The sequence below is a fragment of the Protopterus annectens genome, chromosome 1.part0 (assembly GCF_019279795.1).
Source record: "Protopterus annectens isolate FY-2018-M chromosome 1.part0, PAN1.0, whole genome shotgun sequence".
Taxonomy (NCBI): Eukaryota; Metazoa; Chordata; order Ceratodontiformes; family Protopteridae; genus Protopterus; species Protopterus annectens.
In genome coordinates, this window is record NC_056725.1 from 1,075,888,654 (window position 1) to 1,075,912,653 (window position 24,000).

Here is a 24,000-nt window from a genome sequence, read left to right on the forward strand (position 1 = left end):
GACACACATGTTCAGCTAAGCACAGCTAGTTGCAAACAGTTTCATCCTATTAAACCGGTGCTTAGCAACGGGCATGCAGTTTGCAGCTTGTTAAACAGTACTCAGCTATGGGCAGTCTGTCTCACAGCAGCTTAGCTATCAGTACATTTCTGACTATTTTTATTATTGTGCTACTTCAAAATATATGCTCCATTTCATTCCATTTTACAAAAGGGAATACATTAACATTTGTACAATACTGTCAGGGGGCTTTTTAGTGCTTATTTACAAAAAAAAAAATGGTTGTTGTGGGAGCTCAAACCCTGCCTTCCTACTCTTAGGCCTGCAACTCTACCGCTAAGCTATTACTTCTTGGCTTACTCTGCATATTTAGTTCTTATATCCTTTTCCACTGACTACTAACTGTTATTGCGCTAGTAGCACACCCGCACCTGGCACACAGTAGCAAACATTTATGGGGTTTAAAAAAAAAAAAAGGTTTTAATTTAATTTTATAACATCTCTTCACTTTATACACTGATGGTCAGTCGGGGCATGTGTTGTGCAGTGTGTTTATTCACATTTCCATGGCCTCTCTCGTGGCTGTTTACTTTCAGCCATTACAGTCTTCCAGGGGCGTGTCCGCTTGCAGGGCTTAGCCTACAGACACGCCCACTACTCTCTTACACGGACCGTGTAAGAGTTACTAGTGTGATTCAGCATGCCTCATGCACCTCATGCATATGCATGACATGCTGACATCACACCGTTTAACTGCAGCCTCCGTGTAAGAGTTATAACTCTTACACGGAGGCTTCGTGAATCTGGCCCTTGTGTCTTTACACAGATTACTACTTCTGTGCACTATAATAATTCTGATGAGGTGATGGTGCCTTTGACCAAAAATGCAAGTAAGACTTACTGTGCATGTTAGTTTTAATGTTGCAAGAAAATGAAATTATCTCTGAGGGCAGGGGAAGTGGCAGGCATAGTGTATATTTAGGCCATTGGGTTTAGATTTTCTGGGTATAGACAATCTTAGCTGTTCACCAAAGGAATCTGCTAAGCTTGTTGTAACCCCAGGGAGTTCTCCTTTTATACGTTATGTGGGGTTCAGAAGGGAGATGACAAAAATATAAAAGTAGAGGTCATATAATTATTACCTTAGAGTAAAATTGGTACCTTCCACCTTATAAGAAGAACAAAGATATACAGAAGGCTAAATAGGGAAAATTGTGAGGTATTGTGTCTATACGAAATACAGTGAAATGTTAAAATGTTTAGAAACAATACATCTTAGGAGCCATAGATAAAAAAATGTATTAAATGCTTATCTTTGCAGGTGAATTACTTGAGTACAAATTATTAACATTCAACTCTGTATGACAAGTAATAATTAAGGCCCCAGCAGAGATATTCCATACTGTTTTAGAATGTATTCATAAATCAGATGTAATATCATTACCAGGGCTTCAGATCATAAGTCTAGTTCCTGGCTTTTCTAGATTCAGAAGTATTCTCATTTGATGCTTTACAAGGTTTTCAGTAGGATTTTTTCTCTAAATTTATTTAAAAAGTGTGTGAAAGCTATCCATATCTAAAGGATATACATTTGATTTTGGAATCTTTCATATGTTAATGAACATTCAGAGTTTCTGTTTTATACAGTAAACATGTAGTTATGCTTCCTTATTTTGGGGGGGGGGCATTTTTCGTTTATAAAATTGTTCTGAAAATCCAATTGAGCCCCTGGATTTAATTCATTTTTAATGTATCGGAAAACTTAATTGTTTCCTTGAAACCAATTGCTTTGTCAAAAACATTGATGGAATCTGTGAGCATGAAATTTGTGTCTTCCTTCAATATCTGTCACATAGATGAATTTCTAAAACCTGCCTTGTACAATAATGTGAATAAGAGTTTCTAAATTCCTCCTTTAACAACTAGATGGTAGAATCACCATATGTCTGGCTTACCCCTTAATTATGGAATGTCTGCATCTTGTTTCACTTTGTTGAATGTCAAGGTGATTCATTTTGGGATACTTCCATCGTTACAATACCATGTGTCTATTTCTCTTTATTTCTCTTTTAGCTTTTAAAGTTGAAGAAGACCAGTCTCAGCATTCAATTATTATAACTCTAATTAGTGTCTGCCATTTACTTTATGCTCGTTACTATTTTTTCTGAATTACTATCAGCAATCCTCTTTTGTGTGCTTTCGTAACTTGTTTTATCATTCCACATTTTTTCACCTTCAGCCATTAAAACTGCTCTTATAGCCATCTTTGTCCCACCAATGTACAAAAAAGATGAATCTTCTCCATTCTGGGTAAGTTGTGCTTAATAACCCAGCTAAAATTAGTTTAAATTTTTATTTTAAGTGCCCCATATTTCCATTTATACTGGGGAAATTTCGTAGAGACATAACTGCATTTTCCCTTGTATTATAAATTTCTACAATGGGCAGATAATCAGAAAATGTCATTTCTTCTAATATCCATATTATGTGATATTCTTAATTTAAAATTTCATTTTAAATCTGCTGTCTTGCCTTTTTGGACCACTAGAAAATGCAAATTATATAGTTTCCTTTTGCTCATTCTCCCATACATTACCCCATATATTTCTGACCTGTTTTCAAAGACTTTAGGGTGTGTTTTACAATGATATTCCCCCTTTCCAAAAATCCTGCCATTATGATGCTTATGTAATAGATAAAAATCCTCATTCAGACAAGGGACAGAACCGGCTTCTTTCACTTCCTGGTTTCAAAAAGAAGTTCATGAGGCAGGATTAACACTTTATGACATCAATAAATCTTTTAATTTATTACAGTGTTCCCTACTGAAATGCTGCGGCTCAAATTGCAAAGTTCCAAAACAATAAACAACAAAATAACCAAAATATGCAGAAGAGCAATTATTGAATATCAATCTTCTCCTTTAAACTCTTTTTTTCAAGGAAGAAAGCCTACTTCACCCACTAAATGTGGGGGCAATTGACCCACACCACTGGATCTTATGCCATCCCCAAGATTGGGATACATTAGAGAAAAGGCAATATTCCCAGAAATGGCAATTTTTTTGTCAGTCAGTCATTACAATTCCATACTCAGTACTATAGGTCCCTACAGTTTAAACAGTTACTGAACTTAAACAGGATTTAGGTCTAACTTTCAAGTATTATGTGTAAAGGTCATTAATATGAATTCAGTTTTGAGGTGTTCATAAATAGAGTTGTCATTGGGGAAGGTTCCATCTTTAAAATGGATATGGCAGAACATTTTCTTCTTTTCTGAAGAATCGACAGCAACAGTATGAGATAGTCTTAACTTGTTAAAAAAGAAAGCTAGCCATTTTTTCTCATTATCATGGATTACTGCCTACTCGAGTATAAAACACAGAAATCAAATAGATAGCTAGGTGGGTAGATAAACAGACAGACATATAGCTATATGGATGGATATATAGACAGATATGGAATTATGTTATTTTTTAGGCATATTATTCAAAGGATAGAATGCAAAGGTGATGAGATTTGGAGATGTTAAAAGAAGGGTACAATACATTTCCATTAAAGGAGAAGGGTTTCTGATATATTTTGTATAGGACTCACAATATAAAATATTCTTGCTGACTAATAGTGATGATTAGAATTTATGACATTAAGTAGAAACTCAAACTACTTTTTCAATTTCTAAGTTCAACACTTTGGAAAGTTAAATATGGGGAAGTCTTATTAATAATCACTGTATTATAAACAATTAGAAATGTGTCTGTTTAGTTTGAACATACATAATTAGGTGCAATAAAATAATTAGTTGATATTAGTCTTTTAAAAAGGATAGCCAGTCACGTTAGTGACAAAAAAAAAACAGACCTCCAAACTATATATATAGAGAGAGAGACTGGCCACTGCTTCATTTATTATATAGTTGTGTTGCTTTCCATACATCACAGTACACATACGCTCATAATGAAATGAAAGCTATGTTCTGTGTTCTGGACAAGAAGACAATTTCCTGTTGAAATGAAGCAAGGACTAGTTGTAAGGTCTTCTTAAATGGTAAGCTATGATATGAAGAGGAAGTGGTCCCACCCCTAATTTTGAAATGATCTTTTGTTTGAGAGATTTTGTACAAAAGACAGAAAACTATGGGAAAAGAAAGACATAACATTTGACCATATATGTAAGTATCAGTAAGGCTATGTGTTCAATGCAGGGTGATAATACAATATGAAGATATAATTTGCATGACTAACTCAACTAGTAAACTGTAGATTACATACATAAGTTCCAAGTGCTAATAGTCTGGACAATTTAAATAGAAGAAGATATGGTCCTTGGAAAAAAGGGGTTAAGTGTTAATAATTTTAGAGTTGGCACTATTTAAAAAGATGTCTAGGAAAAGTGAGTTTTTCCTTAATTAAATAACTACAAATTATATAGTTTTGACTAAAGGAATTAAGGCTAACAGAGAGCCAATTAAAGCGTGCAAAAAGAAAGAAGTAAGAAGTGTTAGAAAATAGTGAACTGGAACCTGCATGTGGGAATTACTCATATGTGATATTTAATTGCTAATAAACCTTACAGCAACAGAAGAAAAATAGACTCTTAACACCAGAGATTTAATACTATGGATGCAAATGTTATATTGGGAAATTTGCATATTATACCTTAAAGACAAAAACCTTAATAAACAAATTTTTTTTTTATGAACCTTTGCTCGTCTGGAACTTCGGGTAGATAACACAGAAAGTAGAGACTTGCCTCCTTTCTTCGTCTTTGAGTTTTATCACTACATTTAATGGTAATTCAAAAATTTATTACAGGATCATTCATAAAAACTGGTACTTCTTTTTAGCTGAGAGACTTGGACAAAGACCAAGAATAGTTTAGAGATTTACAGCACAGCTACATTAAAAAATAGAAAAAAATCTGAAACGCCCTGGCTAAGCATGATAAAAAATCCAAGATTACCAGCACAGCTATGCGATTAAAATATAAAAAATCTAGAAGCCCTAGCTAACATGTGATAAAAATCCAGGGCATAGTTTCCTATTCATGGTGGCAACTCAGATTAGATGCCTTCCTTAATTTTGGTTTAAATAAATGAGCTAACATCGTTGAAGCATTTTTGAAATATAAATTTACCCTTAGAGATAACATAACATGTATTCTAGCTACTGTTTAGACAACTTGCTTGTAGTATGTGGTGTACTCTTGGGTCTAAGGGAATTCTTTTGATTAGAAGGGTGTACTGCTGTTTAGGGCAACGTGTAGCCTGATGGGCAGATTCATTTATACCTTTTATTCCTTGTTGGGGAGGTATATTATATTTTGTTTTTATTTTTTTTTTTTTTTTTTTTTGTCTTCACAATCGGAAAGGGACTAAAATTATTACACATTTTATTATTTTTATACAATAACATTTCTTTTGCCCATTTGCACAACACAATGTTTACATTAGTATACTACATGAGTATTTGCAAATATGTGCACTCAGATTCTAACTTACAGGAAGTGATGTGTTTGTCATTTAAATGTCTCTACAAAGTTTTTGCGCCTTGTGAGCATTTTTTTACTCTGAAGAAGCCCGAATATAGAAGAAGAAAACGTTTTTTATTTCACAAATAAATTTGCGTTAAGGTTTTTTGTGGTTGGCGAGTCTTCTGTGGCTTCTGAATCTGTGGTTTTACAGTTTGCGTCTTCCCTTTTGGATCAATACCTTAAAGACAAGCAATACTATAAACAGCTACAACATAAGTTGGTACTAGCAAGACTTAATTCATACATTTTTTTTATTTAAAAATGCAAAACTATTATTTACATACTGAATGAAAATCAAATCCAGGAACATCTGTGTCTGCTGTGAAAAGGACCTAAGCTCTACCATTGCTGAATTGGAAGCAAATGCTCATGTGTTTGTTTATTTTGTTAGTTTACTCATTCAATAATTAATTTATTTATTTTAGGGATAGTTTAACAGAGGTTAAGTTGGTAAGACATGTCCAGCATAAAAATACAGACTTAAATATTTCTCATTTATACACTGAGAGAAAATTCATATTTGACAGTATGTGTTGAATAAGTATAACATATTAGAATGGCAAGACATTTTATTCACAAAATTGTATAACCAATATGCTGCTAATGATTATAAATAACACAGAGGACTGATCTGATAATAATCACATATAAAAGTATTCTTTGTTAGCCTGTTGACAGAGCCTACCATTAACAATATGACTCATGCACAGGTACTATTGTAGGTAACATTGTGAGGATGTTTAATCAAAAGTATATTTTGGATTAGCTTATATTTCCAGATGTAGACTGTACATAAAAAACCTTCATAAATGACTGTTTAATTAATTATTTTAGTGCAGATATGATTTCTAATTAACTGAGCAGACTAAACTACAGTGCTTATAATGTTATTTCAGTTTTATTTCTTTTACTGAGTCATTGTGAACTGTTAAAATGCCTTTCTTGCACAATATTTACAAAGAATTTAATAAACATTGCAATTTGTTGCTTGGCACAGCATTTTGAATAAAAATGAAGTAAAAAGGCAGCTACTGATTGTTCTATTTTTGCTACAGTAAAAAATACTTTAGGCACACACAACCCCACCCCCCCCCACAAACACACACACACACACACACACACACACACACACACACACACACACACACACACACACACAGGCACATATGCATGTATTTGATTCCCTTTAAGTTGGTTAACTCATAATAATGTTGACAGTCTTCCTGACTACCTGATTTGGTTGAAAGGATATTAGGGTGCGATCATAATAATACCAGGACTGAGGAATTTGCCCTTTTATTCTGCAATCTTAGAGATGGTGTAGAGATAGATAGATAGATAGATAGATAGATAGATAGATAGATAGATAGATAGATAGATAGATAGAAGAAAAATAGATTAATACATAGATTTCAGAGGTATAGGGGCTTTTCCCAGCAAAAGACATTGTTCCTTGTTCGCATGCTCCAAGATTATGTCCTACAGTATTGGCTGGGTGAGGCCTATGTTTTTTTTGTGTGCGTTTTGTTCAAAACTTTTCACACTACCTTTTTGAGGCTTCTGTCATTAGATATATATATATATATATATATATATATATATATATATATATATATATATAAGCTCAAATTACTGAAATTCATTTGACCAAGTCCACAATCCAGAATGCTCAAAATACTGAAAACTCATTTGACTGACTTTCAGAATATTGAAAGTTACAATGCCGGATTGCACAATACCAAATGCCAGTGTGTACAGTACTTTAAGGTAAGTAAAGGGTATATGCCCTTTTCCCCACTGTAGTGCAATCCTGGAGTTAGGGTATATATAGTTTGGGGGTGTGAGAGGCACAGCCCCCCACATTAGGTGGTGTGGGGGCATGGCCCCCCCATCTAGTTTGGTTTTATATCATCCAATGTCTGTTAATAAGGTATGTAACTAGTTTTTAATTTTGGAAGGAGTTAGTCATTGGTGTTGGAAGTGTGCATTGTTTCCTTTTATAGTTTTCATTTGGTGAGATGAATTGCTGGTGATATTTGTGTGGTTTATTTGGTTTTGTGAACCTATATTTTGTGAATGTTAATGCTATTTGTGATGAAATGTTAATTATTCATGGATCTGTGGATTTTATTTGTTATGTTAAGCAATACACAGGTGAATGGAAACACGTCATGTCTATGGATTAACATTTTGTATTTTACAATTCAGCATTGTAAGCTTTTAGTATTCTGAAAGTCAGTCAAATGAGTTTTCAGTATTTTGAACAATTGGGATTGTGGACAAATGAATTTCAGTATTTTGAGCTTTCAGTGATGTGAAGTGGACCCATATATACACACATATGCATGCATGTAATTATGTGCATATTTATATGTAGACAGATCTGCAAATGTGTTATCTGTTATGCATTGATTTTACTGTTAAGTGAACTCTGTACTTTTAACACACTTTGATTGACAGGGGCATGACTTCAGCAGTCCCTGGTGTAGGGGAATATGTTCTTTCCTTTCCCTGCAAATTGTGTGATCTCACAGTTAGTATATATAATTAGCAGGGAGTGTGGGGGTGCAGCTACCCACATTTGAGGTGCAGAGGGCTTGGCCACCTGCAAAAATGCCATTTAAAAATGTAAGTTTCAGGTAGTATCCTGGAGATTGTAGAGAAGCATATTGAAGTTTTGTGATTTAATGTTACTGTTTCAGCATTAACTAAGCCGATGTAACACTGAATCGAATAATCCTACTAACATATCTCTCTTGCTCTCTCTCTGTATATATATATATATATATATATATATATATATATATATATATATATATATATATATATATATATATACATATATATATATATATATATATATATATATATATATATAGATAGATATAGATATATATATATATATATATATATATATATATATATATATATATATATATATATATATATATATATATATATTCATAGATATTATGTAGGGGGAGCTGTATGATGAAAGTAATTGTACATGTTTATCAACCTTTAAGAAAATCTTTATTACAAATATAAAAAAAGAGAGAGATGAGGATGCACTAGGGCACTTGCACAAGGTAAATGTTTTTTGAATCACACCATTACCTCTGTGCATTTTCTTCAATCCAGTCTACTTCAAAGTACCATTTATTTATTCCTCTAATTCACTAGGAAGGAATATATAAATGTTTACCTACCTGTTGGTCAGAGTTCACTAGTGGTATGGACATAAAACTTGGTTAAAAACACTCAATAGCACTAGATTTACTTCATCTCACCAATGCACTGCCAAAGTTATGGAAGCTCCTTCTGTTTTGCTGAAGATGTCATAACGTTTAAGGAAACACTACTGATACTAACAAAAATGTTTCAGACATTGCTTTTGCATATTAGTCACATAAATAACTGTACCATCAGTCACAATGCTCAGCTAAACCTCGACCACTCAATATTTACTTCACACAGCAAGATATCGTACAAAACTCCACCAATATCTAGATGTAAAAATTATGTTCTAACTTCAAATCTTTTGCTAATTTGCTGGATAACAAATTCATGATGAAGAAAAAAAGGCTAGGCAAATCAGTATCCGTACTGTTATCCTACTATAACAAAAGAAATGGAATGATCTGACAGCCTTTATTACAGTGGAACTGCATAAACTGCTAGTATGGGGAGAGTTACATATCATTAAGAGAGCCACAGAATCACACTAAGGCAGAAAAGTGATAAATGCCAGGGACAGATGATTTTTAAATGCCTCACTTACATAGAGATAGAAAGGATTCTGCAGAAAGTGAGGTGTTTAGGTTCAGAGCTAAGGGTGGTGGGCTCCACTTTCTAGTTGGTACCTCATTAAAGTACTTCAATTTTTGTAAAGTATAAGGCCTTGGTACTCTACTTGCATTTTTTAATTAAAGAGGCTATAATGTGCAACTGCATTTTCCTGCATTCCCTCCAGTTAGTTAATGGGACGCAAACCAGTTCCTTCTCATATGCTGCAGAAGTAGAGCAATTCCTTTCATCCAAGTATGACTACAAAATGAAACTGTTCTCTGATGTTATGAGATATGAGAGAAGGTAATACTATTCAGAACAATAACCTGAAAGGAGAGAAAGACATAGAGAGAGAGGGAGACCTCATACCCTCTCACCAGCGAATACTATGAGTGAGCATGCAGGAAACTTGAGGAAATCACATCTGACAGAAGGCTCCGCTAGAAAATCTAAAAGATACTGCTCCACCTATAAGACATTTGTCTCTCTCTGTCTTTCCTTTCAGCATTCCGTGGCCAAGAAGAGACAATGTTGAGCTGGATTTTCCTGAGCTGGAAATAGCAGTTACTGAGGTGAAATCATTAGAAGCTTTTTGAAGTGAGGCAGGGACACTGGAGCCACAATTTCTGCATGTCCTAGAACATTGTTTACAAACCCAGAATGAATGATGCTTGTGCTTGACAGTCAGATCTGAAATCTTTTTTTGTTCATCTGCTGGCAAGAGCAAAGCTGATGCTGGACATATAGCTGCTGTGCAATCACTCAATTCCTTAACGTATGAGGCTCTGTTATTATTTGTCTAACACTAGTACTGCCAATGGCAGCTATTTGGTTATTCTATGGCGTGACATACATGAGTCATTATTTTATATCAAAACTGATGTGACTCAAGGACTGCATTTGTGTCATCTATGCAAATTTGAGTGCTATGTTCTGAATTTATTGGAGTTATTCACTTATATGGTTGCTACAGTTATTGTTGATAACTTGCTGAATGCCTTTGTGTGGTTAACTCCATTATATAATTAAGTTGCTTACAAAGGTAGACACTACTAATGGTGTGCCTGTCTCTTTTTTGTTACACCACTTGGGACTGGTTATGTTTAGTTAGTGGCACAGATGCAAGAGATATAGAATACATATTCAGGGGGCTAATATAATAGATGAAGGAACAGTGGTTCACATTGCTTATTTTGCTGTTATTTGAATATAATCATAGTTCAGATCAGCAGCCCCAGTTATTTCTTGTTTCGTTAATTGTTGAGGATGCATCATGGAATTTACAAGGTGTCCCTGAACCTTAGATCACTCCCAACCCTTTCCAGTTCTTGAAGAACAATAATCTAATTAAACATTCTCAGATTCACACCAAATCCAGCTCACCTAGAAATAGTTTTCTTATGCTCTTGTCTTTTATTGTGAGAAGAATAACCATCCCAGAGAAAAAGAAAAAAAAAATATCTTTAAGTGCATTAAATTGCAAAATGCCAAAATTAGGGTCTATATTACCAGATCGAAAACCCGTTTCAATGAACATCACAAGGCCAACATGTATAGCACAAACTGCGGTAATGGCGAATGTTCAAATCCACGAAACACAAAGTGTCATGGGTGGCCCGTCTGCGGTATAGCTCCGTAAGGTAAGTGTGCGATAGTTATGGAACTTTGTGTTAGGGTGTGGGTTAAGGTAAGTGCATAGATAGGTAATGTATGTAAGGTTTAGTGTATGGTTAGAAGTAGGGTTTTGTTAAGTGTATGTGTGTGTATTATTTGTTTTGTTTGGGTATATGTCTGTAGGGTAAGTGTGCGATAGCTACGGACCTTAGGGTTAGGGTGCGGGTTAAGGTAAGTGAATAGATAGTAATGTATGTAAGATTTAGTGTAGGGTTAGAAGTAGGGTTTGGTTAGTGTATGTATGTGTTTTATTTTTTATGTTTGGGTATGTAGTATATAGCGTGAGGTGGTGTTGGCCGACTATGACGATTCGAGATTTGACATTTCACAGTTTAGGGGGTCCGGCGTATTTGCGGTTCATGCTATATGTGTCGGTCTTGTGGTGTTTGCTGAAATGGGTTTTCGATCTGATAATATAGACCCCAAAATGATATGCTTTACAGGAAACCAACATCCAGACTAATGACAAATCAAAGTTAGGACAAGGGAATGGTTGGCATGTAAGAAGTTGTTGCAGTTCAGCCAAAAGTCGAGTATTCATGGTTTGCCAAAATTCATCATGATGAACGAAAGAGAGACGTAATGACAGCCTGTATGGTAGTTAGCCATTCGTTCACTTCAAGGGAAGACTTGCAAATATTCTTATTAAAGTCCATATAGGGTTCTATATGGCCCTAATTTTCATGATATTAACCCATTAATTTAATTTTACTCTTCTATGTCTATCCTAAAATATATGGTAGACAATATCATTGTTGGAGGGAGCTTCAGCACAGTTCTCAAACCTTTCATGGAAACAGCAGCTAGGAATAGACAAACTAAAACATGTATGCACTTAGATACTGTTACTGTGGAGCTTGATTTAGTTGATGACTGGCAAGAATTGCATCTAACTGAATGGGACTCCACCTGCTTAATTCCCATAGTAGGGACAGCACGCAGAATTGACACGTGCTTACCTCTATGACACTGATATCTAGTATAAGCTTAACCGTGAGCTTCTCCACTGTTTCATCACTCTACATTTATTATGCGTCTTACTTTTCATATTATCATTCCCCCTCCCCCTTTTTGAAAGATTCATCTGCTAGTTCTTAGATCTTACCCAATTAAACAGGAAATAAAGAAGCAAGTGGTCTGATATTAGTCAACTAACAAGAAACAGGAGGCATTATTATGGCCATTATGGGGATACATTAAACTTACAATAAAAGTCTTACTAAACATTTACAAAAATAACAATGGAAAAGCAGAAAACAAGAATTCAAAAAAAATAAAAGTTAGTCTCTTTGTTAAAGAGAGAGAATACAAAAGAAAAAAGGTTCCAATGCAAAGATTCTGCTTACCAATGTTAATATGGATAAAACCTGTATCCACCATCTTAATTATATGCATAATTGAGAAATTGAAGCATTCTAAAACATTTTTTGGAATAAGGATATCACTTCACAAACATGTATTGCTTGATTTGTACAAGAAAGACCCAGATGAATGACCATATCCACAATGTTGGGGGAAAATAATGAGGTGTCATATTACCCACATCAGATAATTGCCATTTTGGCTCAGGTGTATACACATATGGAAAGGTCCTTTATGTTGATAACAATTACTGACCACCTTAAATGTAAGTAAATCAAAAAATGAGCAAAGCAACCGATGAGCAAACCCATTTTCCAAAACAGAACTTATAGCATTGTAGCACAATTTGACATTGGGCAAAGCCTTTCGTATAGACAGACAAATGGAGGAATTTTATAAAGGATTTTGGGATATCAAATGCAATCTGCTACTGGATTTTATAATGAATGTGAGGAGAGAGGATCATTTTCTTTGGAATCTCTACTGGCAAAGATGTTGAAATTTCCCAGACCTAATAAAAACCCAGTTTCACCCAGTACTTTCAGACCTGTATCACTATTCAGTTAGAATTAAAGTTCTAAGACTAAGATTCCAGCAGATAGGATAATAAGCATTTTTCCATCTTATTTCTCCCTTACAGCAAGGATTTGTCAAAAGTAGAGCAGAGACAACAGACCTCAGTATAACTTGTCTCAGTATTCATTCCAGATGCTGGCACAAAAATTTTTAAAAGAATCGACATTCTAATCGATTTTAATAAGGCTTTTGATATAGTTGAGTGCGACTTCATCTAAACAATACTTCACATTGTCAACTTTCCAAAGAAATTCATATTGTGGTATAAAGTAATGTACAATAACAATATCAATAACAACCATACCTGCAGATGGTACCATTTCCCCTATGTTACATCTACAACAGTGATTCCCTTGCCTCCTTTCACCACTCCTACGTACCTTAGCCAGGTAAATCTCCCTTTAATATTTGAATAAGGATATAGAGCTATAGGAAGACACGATTCTTTACCTTACTTTGTGATGAGATTTCTCCCACATCTCAAAAACTTGTCCTATCTTTATAAGTTTCAAAAATTGATTGATAACTTGCTCTGTGATGGTAAACACCCAAGGATAAATATAAAAAAAATCCCTTGAAGTCAGTATGTGGCGGTTTACTCAACCTTAAAGGGTTCAAAGAGGCTGAAGCTAAAATTCAGTTCGTAAAGTTGAGATTCCACCCAAGACCTATTTGACTTAACCTTGAGCACTCCATGATAAGTTTTTTGTGAAAAAAAAAAAAAAAAACTTTGAGAGGTACCAGGATGCATACAAAATATGTGATCCAGGATAATATGAAGAATGGATAGAATACAAATCATTTCATTAGGGAAATGCAATAATCAGGGAATTTTAAGGCATTAGATTTGAGACTCTTATAGGAATAATCAGGTAAAATGTGGATGCAAGCAAACCGCAATAAAAACTAATAACTAATAGCCAAAGGAAAAATGGTCAGCCAAGGAGTATATACAGTCCATAACATAAAAGTGTATGTTTTCTAATGCTTTTTGTATGGGATATCACTAGGACTGGAAAACTATTAAGAACATTGCAACCAAATACTGGGATATGTTTAGGCAAATCCCAGGTGTTCTTAATATATTTAATGAACCATCTAATTTTGTATATAAAAAGGTAAAAGCTTGAAAAATATATATGAGGCCTGCAAAAACTTCAATAAAAGGAAAAAAGTAGTGTAACTGGGTACTCATAAAGTGGTACCTGCAAGCAGTGCCCTTACACAGAGAATTTGGATTGTATATGTTTACCTTCCAGGAATAGACAAATTAGAAATCCCCAGTACTTTAATTGTAACAGTGCTGGAGTGGTCTACATCGATATTTGTGATGTCTATGGTTCATTTTATGTGGGAAAAGCAGAGAGACCCCAAAAAATGGCTTCATGAACACATATATGACATTATTAAAAACAAAGAAACAAATGTTTTAGTGAAATGGTTGAGAGAATGTGTTGCTGGCCTGTTTAAATTCCATGTCCTTGAACAAGTATGTAAAGACCCTAGGAGTGGTCAATGGGAAGATACCCTGGAACATAGGGAAATGTTTTGGCAATTGTCCATACAAGCCAATCATAATCCAAGGTTGGCTGAAATTATTTCCTTATTACCATTATTAAGCTGAGTTCAGCTGAGCTTCAACAAAGGCTTCAACAACAGGTCTAGAATATAATTTATTGGATTTCTTTGTCTTTTTATGTCTTTTAGATAAAAGGATAGTGGTGTGGTTACATGCATTTTATTAATTCTCTTTTAAACTATGGAGTTGACAGATTTTTATGTGTGAAATGGTTTATATGGGGTTCAAAATATATATTTTTTATCAGTAAAGAATTGTCTTTAATTATTTATTATTCAGTTATGTTTGCTAGTTAAATATACACTGGTATTTTAGTCTAGAATTTAGTTCTGATGAAGCCCTTTGTGTATTTAGGACAAAAGTACTTAACTCTGTTTTAACTTTACAATTTTATTTTTACTTTTGAGAATAAACACCTTTAGAAGATTTTTGGTGTTTTATGACTCCTATCTATAATACACTACTGTTCGAGGTTGTCATGTGGTATATGAATCAGCGTATGCAGTCTAGATTTGTACTCATTCAGGGGCTTGACAGTTTACTGTTTGACAAAATAATTTAATACAACACTGTGGACTGGGTATGCTCCTTGGCTGACAATTGTTCCTTTGACCCTGATTGCAACAAAACTGAAAGATAATATGTCCATTGGCCTGAATGAATAAATTCAGGGATACTCTTTTCTCTGGATATTTGGTCAATAAAATTGAATAAATTGATTGACTTTACTGATGTAAGGACAAAAGTTAGGGAAACCAAACTTTTAGGATGGCAATACTTTGCAAATTACAGTTATTTTATTAACATCAATTGAGGCGTTACAATAGATACGGTGATATTGCTTCTGAATAGTAAGAAACTCTTTTCCAGAGGTAACCTATTAAACTTGAAACATAATGAATTTTATAAAAGTCATTTCTTCTAACTGGGGATTCCCTTAGCAGTTCCTCTAGACAGATGAACAGCTGAATATCAAATACCCAAAAAATACCAAGCGTGCACACAAATAATTCAATATAATTCACTCCTTTTCTGGTAACCTTCAGTTTACCATGTGTGTACACTTTTTACAACATTCCCCACAAGGTTATTTCAAAGACACTGGTCCACAGATTGTGACTCCTGGTGGCCCACACAGGGAGATGTTGATCATTTTCATATGATTTGTGGTTGCCCAGTGATGTTCAAAAAATTATTACTGGTCATTGAAGTAAAACAGTGGGCTAATAGATAAACCTTTCTCGGAAACACAAAAGTCTTCTCAACTGACCAGAAATCCCCTTTATTGTAGAACACAAAAGTACTGAAAACTGAATAAGATTAAACGTTTTTTGTTTAACACTTTGGCTAAACTTCTTCAGATAAACATCACCTAAAATTACATGCTTATAAAACACTGCTCATTAAGCTTAATTAGATAAGTGTTTAAAATCAATTAATTTTGAAAATCACTGTGGGTGTCGTCTTACAAAGAACCAAGTACCTAGTTTAAACCTCAGCTAAATGTGCTTCATCCCTACTATCTGCAGGTAAGTAATGTATACAGGAAATATAAAACTATATAAAATATAAAAAAGTATGCATATGTAATCAAATGTATAAAAATATATATTTTTTTACCAATGCATATGTCTAACTAAAACAATATGTATGAATAAATAAATAAAATATCACTCTAAAAAAACAATGAGTAACATCTTAACATCAGACTGTGTGTTACAAAACTCAGTTAACTAAAACATTTACTAAATGTTTACAAAGTATAGACTAGGACCATAAGGCACTACACTTATAGTGATCATCTCTCCCGGCTTTTCAATTTTAAGACACACGCTAAAGAACAAACTTCGTTCAAACCTGGCGGACATGCAGCATTCTTCACTCGCAACTGCCATATTAGCTCAAGTTTCTCCAACAGAAGCAAGGTAGGATCGCCACAACTGTCAGTGGGAACATGATGAATAGCCCTATATTTGAATTTGTGTAATGGATATTCAGTACAATGACGGGCTAGGGCATTTTCCCCCTTTGTTCTTACTTATATTATATACATGTTCATACACACATTCCCTCAGCTTGCGGTCCGTCTTGCCTATGTAAAAGGCTGGGCAGGTTTGGCATTGGGCTAAATAAATAACAGATTTTAAATTACAGTTTAATCTGTATTTTGTGTTAAATTTAAGGGTTCCAGTTTTAAACATTCGCCCTGTGTCCATGAACTTTCATTGGTTACAGGATTTGCATTTGTACATTCCTGTACTTCTGCTGGTATTAATCTTCTCGCCTTCGATTACACTTTTTAAATTCCTTCCTTTTCTATAAGTAATCACAGGTGAGGATCCTAGTTTTTGTACCACAATTTTATCTGTTTGCAATAAAGCCCAGTTTTTCCATAGTATTTGCTTATCTCAATCACGTCTGTTGAATAAATTGTTGTAAAGCTTAAAGTAAATTGAGGTTTAATGTTGTTCACTTCTGTGCATCCTGTCACATTCAGGAAGGATACCATAGACATTGGAAGTGCCGTTACACTGTTGTTATAGACATGTCCAATGTCGTGGTAAAGAATGGGGGTGAACACCCGTAGTTCATGTTTTAGTTTAACTTCCGTAATTACTTCAATTAACAAGGTTTCTGTGTAATTTAACACCAAATACAGATTAAACTGTACTTCAAAATCGGTGATATATTTAGCCCAATGCCCAACCTGCCCAACCTTTTACATAGGCAAGACGGACCACAAGCTGAAGGAACGCGTGTATGAACATGTATATAATATTAGTAAGAACAAAGGGGAAAATGGCCTAGCCCGTCATTGTACTGAATATCCATTACACAAATTCAAATTTAGGGCTATTCATCATGTTCCCATTGACAGTCATGGTGGTCCTACCTCGCTTCTGTTGGAAAAATTTGAGTTAATGTGGCAGTTGCGAGTAAATGCTGCATGTCCGCCAAGTTTGAACGAAGTTTGTTCTTTAGCATGTGTACTAAAACTGAAAAGCCTGGAGAGATGTTCACTATAAGTGTAGTGCCTTATGGTCCAAGTCTATACTTTGTAAACACTTAGTAAATGTTTTAGTTAACTGAGTTTTGTAACACACAGTTTGGTGTTAAGATGTTACTCGTTGTTTTTTTTTTAGAGTAATATTTTATTTATTTATACATGTATATTGTTTTAATTAGACATTTGTATTGGTAAAAAAAAAAATATATATATATATATATATATATATATATATATATATATATTTATATACATTTGATTACATAAACATGCTTTTTTATATTTTTATATAGTTTTATATTTCCTGTATACATTACTTATCTGCAGATAGTAGGGATGAAGTACATTTAGCTGAGGTTTAAACTAGGTACTGGTTCTTTGTAAAATGACACCCACAGTGATTTTCAAAGTTAATTGACTTTAAACACTTATCTAATTAAGCTTAATGAGCAGTGCTTTATAAGCATGTAATTTTAGGTGATGTTTATCTGAAAAAGTTTAGCCAAAATGTTAAACGAAAAGTGTTTAATCTTATTCAGTTTTCTGTACTTTTGTTCTACAATAAAATGGATTTCTGGTCAGTTGAGAAGACTTTTGTGTTTCCACGTTTGTGTTCATGTTTGCAGTTTTGGTTTAGCAGATATAACCTTTCTGATTTTACATTTGCAAGTTCTGGCTGCTGGATATTCAGCCTAAAAATATTTTCATATGCCCTTCTGTATGCACCTGGAAAAGACTGATTTGCCTAACATTCAAAGAGTTTTTCTTAAAATACTGGAAGGGGTCCCCAACTAAATGCCATGCACTATTCTCCCAACACCTTCATAAACATACTCATTGGATCTCCCTGTGGACAGATAAAGGTAATTGGGATTCATGTTGGTCAGTCCTTCTCTATACGATGTCTGTATGGAATAATATATAGTATGGTAAAAAACACAAAGCCCCAGTCTGGGTCAGACTATATTCATTCTAAAATTCATTAAAGTGCTAGTATTATCACAGGGGACTTTAATTACCTGGGTTATATAACCACAAAACACCTTTGAGGACATTGCAAACCTAAACTGTACATCCAGTTTGGATTTTGATGATTTCTGCAAGATTTGTAGATGACACACTTTGGAATTCCTCCTATTTGTAATGTGACTGACATAAATGACAATGTAATTAGCTCCATATTGCTTGTCATTTTTGGCCATTTTCATTTTCTTATGCCTGATATGTATAATTCATTATGACAGACTATCTTAGGGCTTTGCCATATAAGTACCATATCTTACCTTTTAACTATTGATTGACTCCATGTTTTGACTAAGGATAATGTGTCAAAGTATATTAATATGTAAGTCAGGCAAAGTTACAGAATTTTGATCTTCACTAACAGAACATGTTTGTTCAGTTGTTGACAGTTTCTATTGTCTTAAAACCTACTTTGTTAACTGAAGCTACTTAAAAATATAGAGATAGATGCTAACTGATCCCGACTTGACTCCTTTGTTCTGAGTATTTTAGTAATAATTCTGATTTATGACTAGATATGATTTAGTTTTAGAATTTTTTTTCTGCATATAGTTTAGACATTCTGGAAATTGTATATTATTTAAGGGTTTGTATATGAATTCTGTTTTAATTAAACCAAATGCTTTTTGTGTGCTGACTAAAAACAAAAAAAGTTTGTCTTATAGTTTTGACTATGGATTTGATTGCTAATAATTTGTAAACTCTGTTTAGCGTGGAAAATATGTCTTCCTAGATAAAAATATATTGATAAAGGAAGATTACCTTCTGTGGTGATTGCTGTAAATATCAATAAATTATTAAACCTAGAATTTTGGTGTAATCTGGCAGTCATATGACCATAACCAAAGCTATAACTGAAACCTCCATTCCTGTCCTTGCATATTTAACTGGTGCATTGTGAAATATTTCCTGCTTAAAAACCTCAGCTTTGGCCAGCTAAGAACTTGGTTATATTCAACTGGACGTATAAGAGAACCTTTATCTGCACTTTTTAAAAAAAAAATACAGTATTTAATTTGATTTAAACTGTGTTGAAGGAGTGTTGAAGGAATATTTAACTGAAGTTATTCTGCTCTTCAGTAACTTGAACTGAAGCTAGTGTTGGCTGAATTTTGTTATTTGCTAGTAATTACAGGTGTGGGGGTAGCCACATTCTTTGATTTCCTGTCCTTGCATATTTAACTGGTGCATTGTGAAATATTTCCTGCTTAAAAACCTCAGCTTTGGCCAGCTAAGAACTTGGTTATATTCAACTGGACGTATAAGAGAATTTAAGTACCTTTATCTGCACTTTTTAAAAAAAAAAAAATACAGTATTTAATTTGATTTAAACTGTGTTGAAGGAGTGTTGAAGGAATATTTAACTGAAGTTGTTCTGCTCTTCAGTAACTTGAACTGAAGCTAGTGTTGGCTGAATTTTGTTATTTGCTAGTAATTACAGGTGTGGGGGTAGCCACATTCTTTGATTTCCTGTCCTTGCATATTTAACTGGTGCATTGTGAAATATTTCCTGCTTAAAAACCTCAGCTTTGGCCAGCTAAGAACTTGGTTATATTCAACTGGACGTATAAGAGAATTTAAGTACCTTTATCTGCACTTTTAAAAAAAAATACAGTATTTAATTTGATTTAAACTGTGTTGAAGGAGTGTTGAAGGAATATTTAACTGAAGTTATTCTGCTCTTCAGTTAATCCCACCCACCCTCCCTGTTTTTGTTTTGGTGTTAATCTTAGTGGCCTTGAAACTGCCCGCCCCTCAGCCTGCCTCTGGGCCCATCTCATTTGCTCACTCAACCGAGTGCAGTGAGATCATATTCTGATTTCAGGCACTCCTACTGTGTACAAAGAGAGCATCTGGGAAACAGACAAAAAAAAATTAAGCTTATTTCCTGCCTTTCTTGTTAAGTGGTATAGACTATTTGTAGGCTTCTGAGCCCTCAAGCCCTTCTGTGTTTCAGGGAAGCCTTCTAGCTTGTTTTTTCTTATAACTAGCCAGTTTTCTAGTTTCAGCACTCAAATCTGTTTCTTTGATCTCAGCACTTGTTCAGATAAAAAAAAAAAAAAAATTTCATCTGCTTTTACTGTACTTGTGTTTCTACCTACTTCATTTTACTTTTGCATCATCTTAAAAATACTCAACTGTATTTATTACTGCTTGGTGTAACTCATTCTAAGCCTTTTGGTTTAAACACTTGGGCTTCGGACCAGTTGTTTTGCACTGAGAGGGTTTGTGGTCTGCACTGTTGTGGCAGAACAGGTAGCTTACATCCTTCTAGGTTGGGAACTGCTGATTGAGGGCTCAGTGTCTTATTCTAAAAGTTTATTAATTCTGACTTAAGCACTTTTTCAAGCCAGTTATTTTACATTAAGAGGGTTCGTGGTCTGCACTCTTGTGGGAGGAGAGGCTGGACTCTGCCCTTCTGAGCTGGGAATTTCTGGTTAAAGGCTTATAGTGCATGCATATCTGAACTGTTTCTTACTGAAGTTGGTGCGCCTTGTTTGCTGTGGCATAGACTGGATTCGGGCCTGCTGGATCTAGCTTTGTTTGTGTAACTTGAGCACTAATCCAGACATTCTCTAAAGTATTCAATTGTATTTATTACTGCTTGGTTGTAACTTGATTAAAGTGTAGCTATCTTTCTAAGTCTTTTGGATTAAGCACTTGGGCTTCAGACCAGTTGTTTTACATTAGGAAGGTTTGTGGCAAGCACTGTGGTGGCAGGACAGGTAGCTTTCATCCTTCTAAGTTGGGAACTGCTGATTGAGAGCCCAGTGTCCAAGTGTATTAGTTCTGGTTTAGGCACTTGGGCTTCAGGCCAGTTTATTTTACATTAAGAAGGTTTGTGGTCTGCACTCTTGTGGGAGAAGAGGCTGGACTCTGCCCTTCTGAGCTGGGAATTTCTGGTTAAAGGTTTATAGTGCCTGAATATTTGAACTGTATCTTACTGAAATTGGTACACCTTGTTTACTCTAGCATAGACTAGATCCAGGCCTGCTGAATCTAGCTTTGTTTATATGCTTGTTGTTTGTTTGCTTATTATTTCCCTGGAAGCTAATTCCACCTAATACACAACTTCTCAGCGCTTCTGTGGATCACTAGTGATATCTGCATTGCTTACTGTACTTATTTCCTTGTTTCACTTGAAAGAAAGTTACTGTTTGTCGTTTTGCATTTAGTTACTTGTAACACATTGCACTCAAGTTACCTGGCACTTGCTCACTAAAGCAATTATATAAGTCAGCACTAAAAATTAAAAGCACTACACCCTCACTCCCCACTGGCCCTTGTTTTCAATTAAGGATTTCCCAATATTATTCTAGCATGTCCAAAGGTCAGTTGTCAATCTCCTCTCCGGTCCAGCTGGTGAATCTGGGAATCTTGAGGCAATGTTATAACTGCCTCATGTACACAGACAACCCTCTCCTCCTCCCACATAACACAATTACTTGAGAGATGCAGCTATTTAGCCAAACTGGAGGCTGAGCTCTCTCAACTCAGGACTGGCAAGACCAGACAGGAGGAGAAGGCAACTACAAACACCACAAAACCAGCCTCACATAATGCTACCACTCCACTGAATCAAACACATAAACACACAAAGACATACTCGGAGGCTCTGAGTAAAAATTTACCTAAACAGCAGAGGCCTCCAAAGCAGACACCCAAACAACTGCTACCTCAAGACACCCCACAAGCAACACATAAACCACAAAAGCAGTGTGCAAAGCAGTCACAGCCCTTAAGGCCAAATACAACACCAAACATACTTGTCATAGGTGACTCCATAGTCAGACACACTGACGTCCCAGTCACCAGGCTGAACAAGGAGAGGGTCACAGTAAGCTGCCTATCGGGTGCTAGAATCCGCCACATAACACAAGCACTTGGGTCACTCCACAGCAAGTACAAATATGACACAGTCATTGTCCATGCTGGTGTGAACGACCTGAGACGTACCTCCCTGGACTACATGAAAAGAGACATAGAGGAGCTCTCTGATTATGTAGCCCAGGCAGGTATGACCCTGACCCTGAGCAGTATCCTTCCTTCACCAAGAATGATGCCACAATATAGAGACAAGATGATCAGCTTTAACAATTGGCTTAATGTCTGGTGTCATTCAAAGGGGATCCAGTGTCTGTCTGCCTGGGATGACATGCTTGACAAGCCACGCTGCTTCGCAAGGGATGGCTTGCACCTGTCACTCCTGGGATTCTGGATATTGGCTAAGGCTCTTGCCACCCCCATAGTGCCTTTTAGGCAAGGCTCAAATTCTAAACCTACCACCCTAGAAAACAAAAATGGGAAGAAACTGAGGGTAATGCTGCTCAATGCCAGAAGTCTAAATCTCAAAATGCACGCACTCGAGGCCCTTCTCAGTATGGAGAACATCGATGTCTGTGCTGTAACTGAAACCTGGTTCCAGGCTCCTGAGAGCACCCCGGCACTATTAGGTTTTACCTCATATCATGCGTTCTGGCCCCAAAACCCGGACCACACCACAAAAGGAGGGGGTGTATCCATATTCATAAAGGATACCCACACCTCCAGGTTGGTGGCAATGCACGAAGTTTCGGAAACCATCCAGGTGCAACTAACCATAGGCAAAACTGCTCTACAACTTGTAGCATGCTACAGGCCACCCTCTCAAACTCAGGAACCTCACACAGCCTTCCTGAAGACACTGGAGGGTATAAATGTATCTCCAAACACCATCATATTGGGTGACTTCAACTACCCGAATATAGACTGGGAACATTACTCAAGCCCTAACTTTCTAGCCCAACGGTTCCTGTAGTTCATAAATTCAAATGCCATGGAACAGCTAGTCACTGTTCCCATGAGAGGAGAAAATATACTAGATCTCATTGTCACAAACATGGGGACAAAATGCTCCACACGAAGTATATCCCTCATTGGTGAGATCTGATCATAAACTAATCTCACTGGAAATCCACATCCCGCCCCCCCCCCAAACAAAAAAGACCACAGTGAAGAACTTCTCTAAAGCAAACTTCACACTACTCAAGACTGGTGTGGCATCCTTCAAGGCCCCTGAGCCAGTGGAAACCACAACCCAAGCTGCGGAAGCCCTTATAAATGCCTTCTATGAACACCTCCAGGACTGCATGGATCAGGCAATCCCAAATAAAACCAAGACTCTTTCCACAAAGGGCAAACGTCCAGTCTGGTGGACCCCAGCCATTAACAAACTTTACAATAAGAGGAGAAAGCTATTACATGATAGAACAAAATCCATAAAAGGGAAGTCACCCCGATCATTATTAGTAAAAAAATACGAGCACTCATAAAGTCAACTAAGGCCAATTTTGAGAGAAAAATTGCCATGGATTCAAAGGACAATCATAAGGCCATTTTCAGCTATGTTAGGAACCTGGGTGGAAACTCCCAGATATGCTCAGAATTAGTCCAAAATGATACAAAAATCACTGAACCCA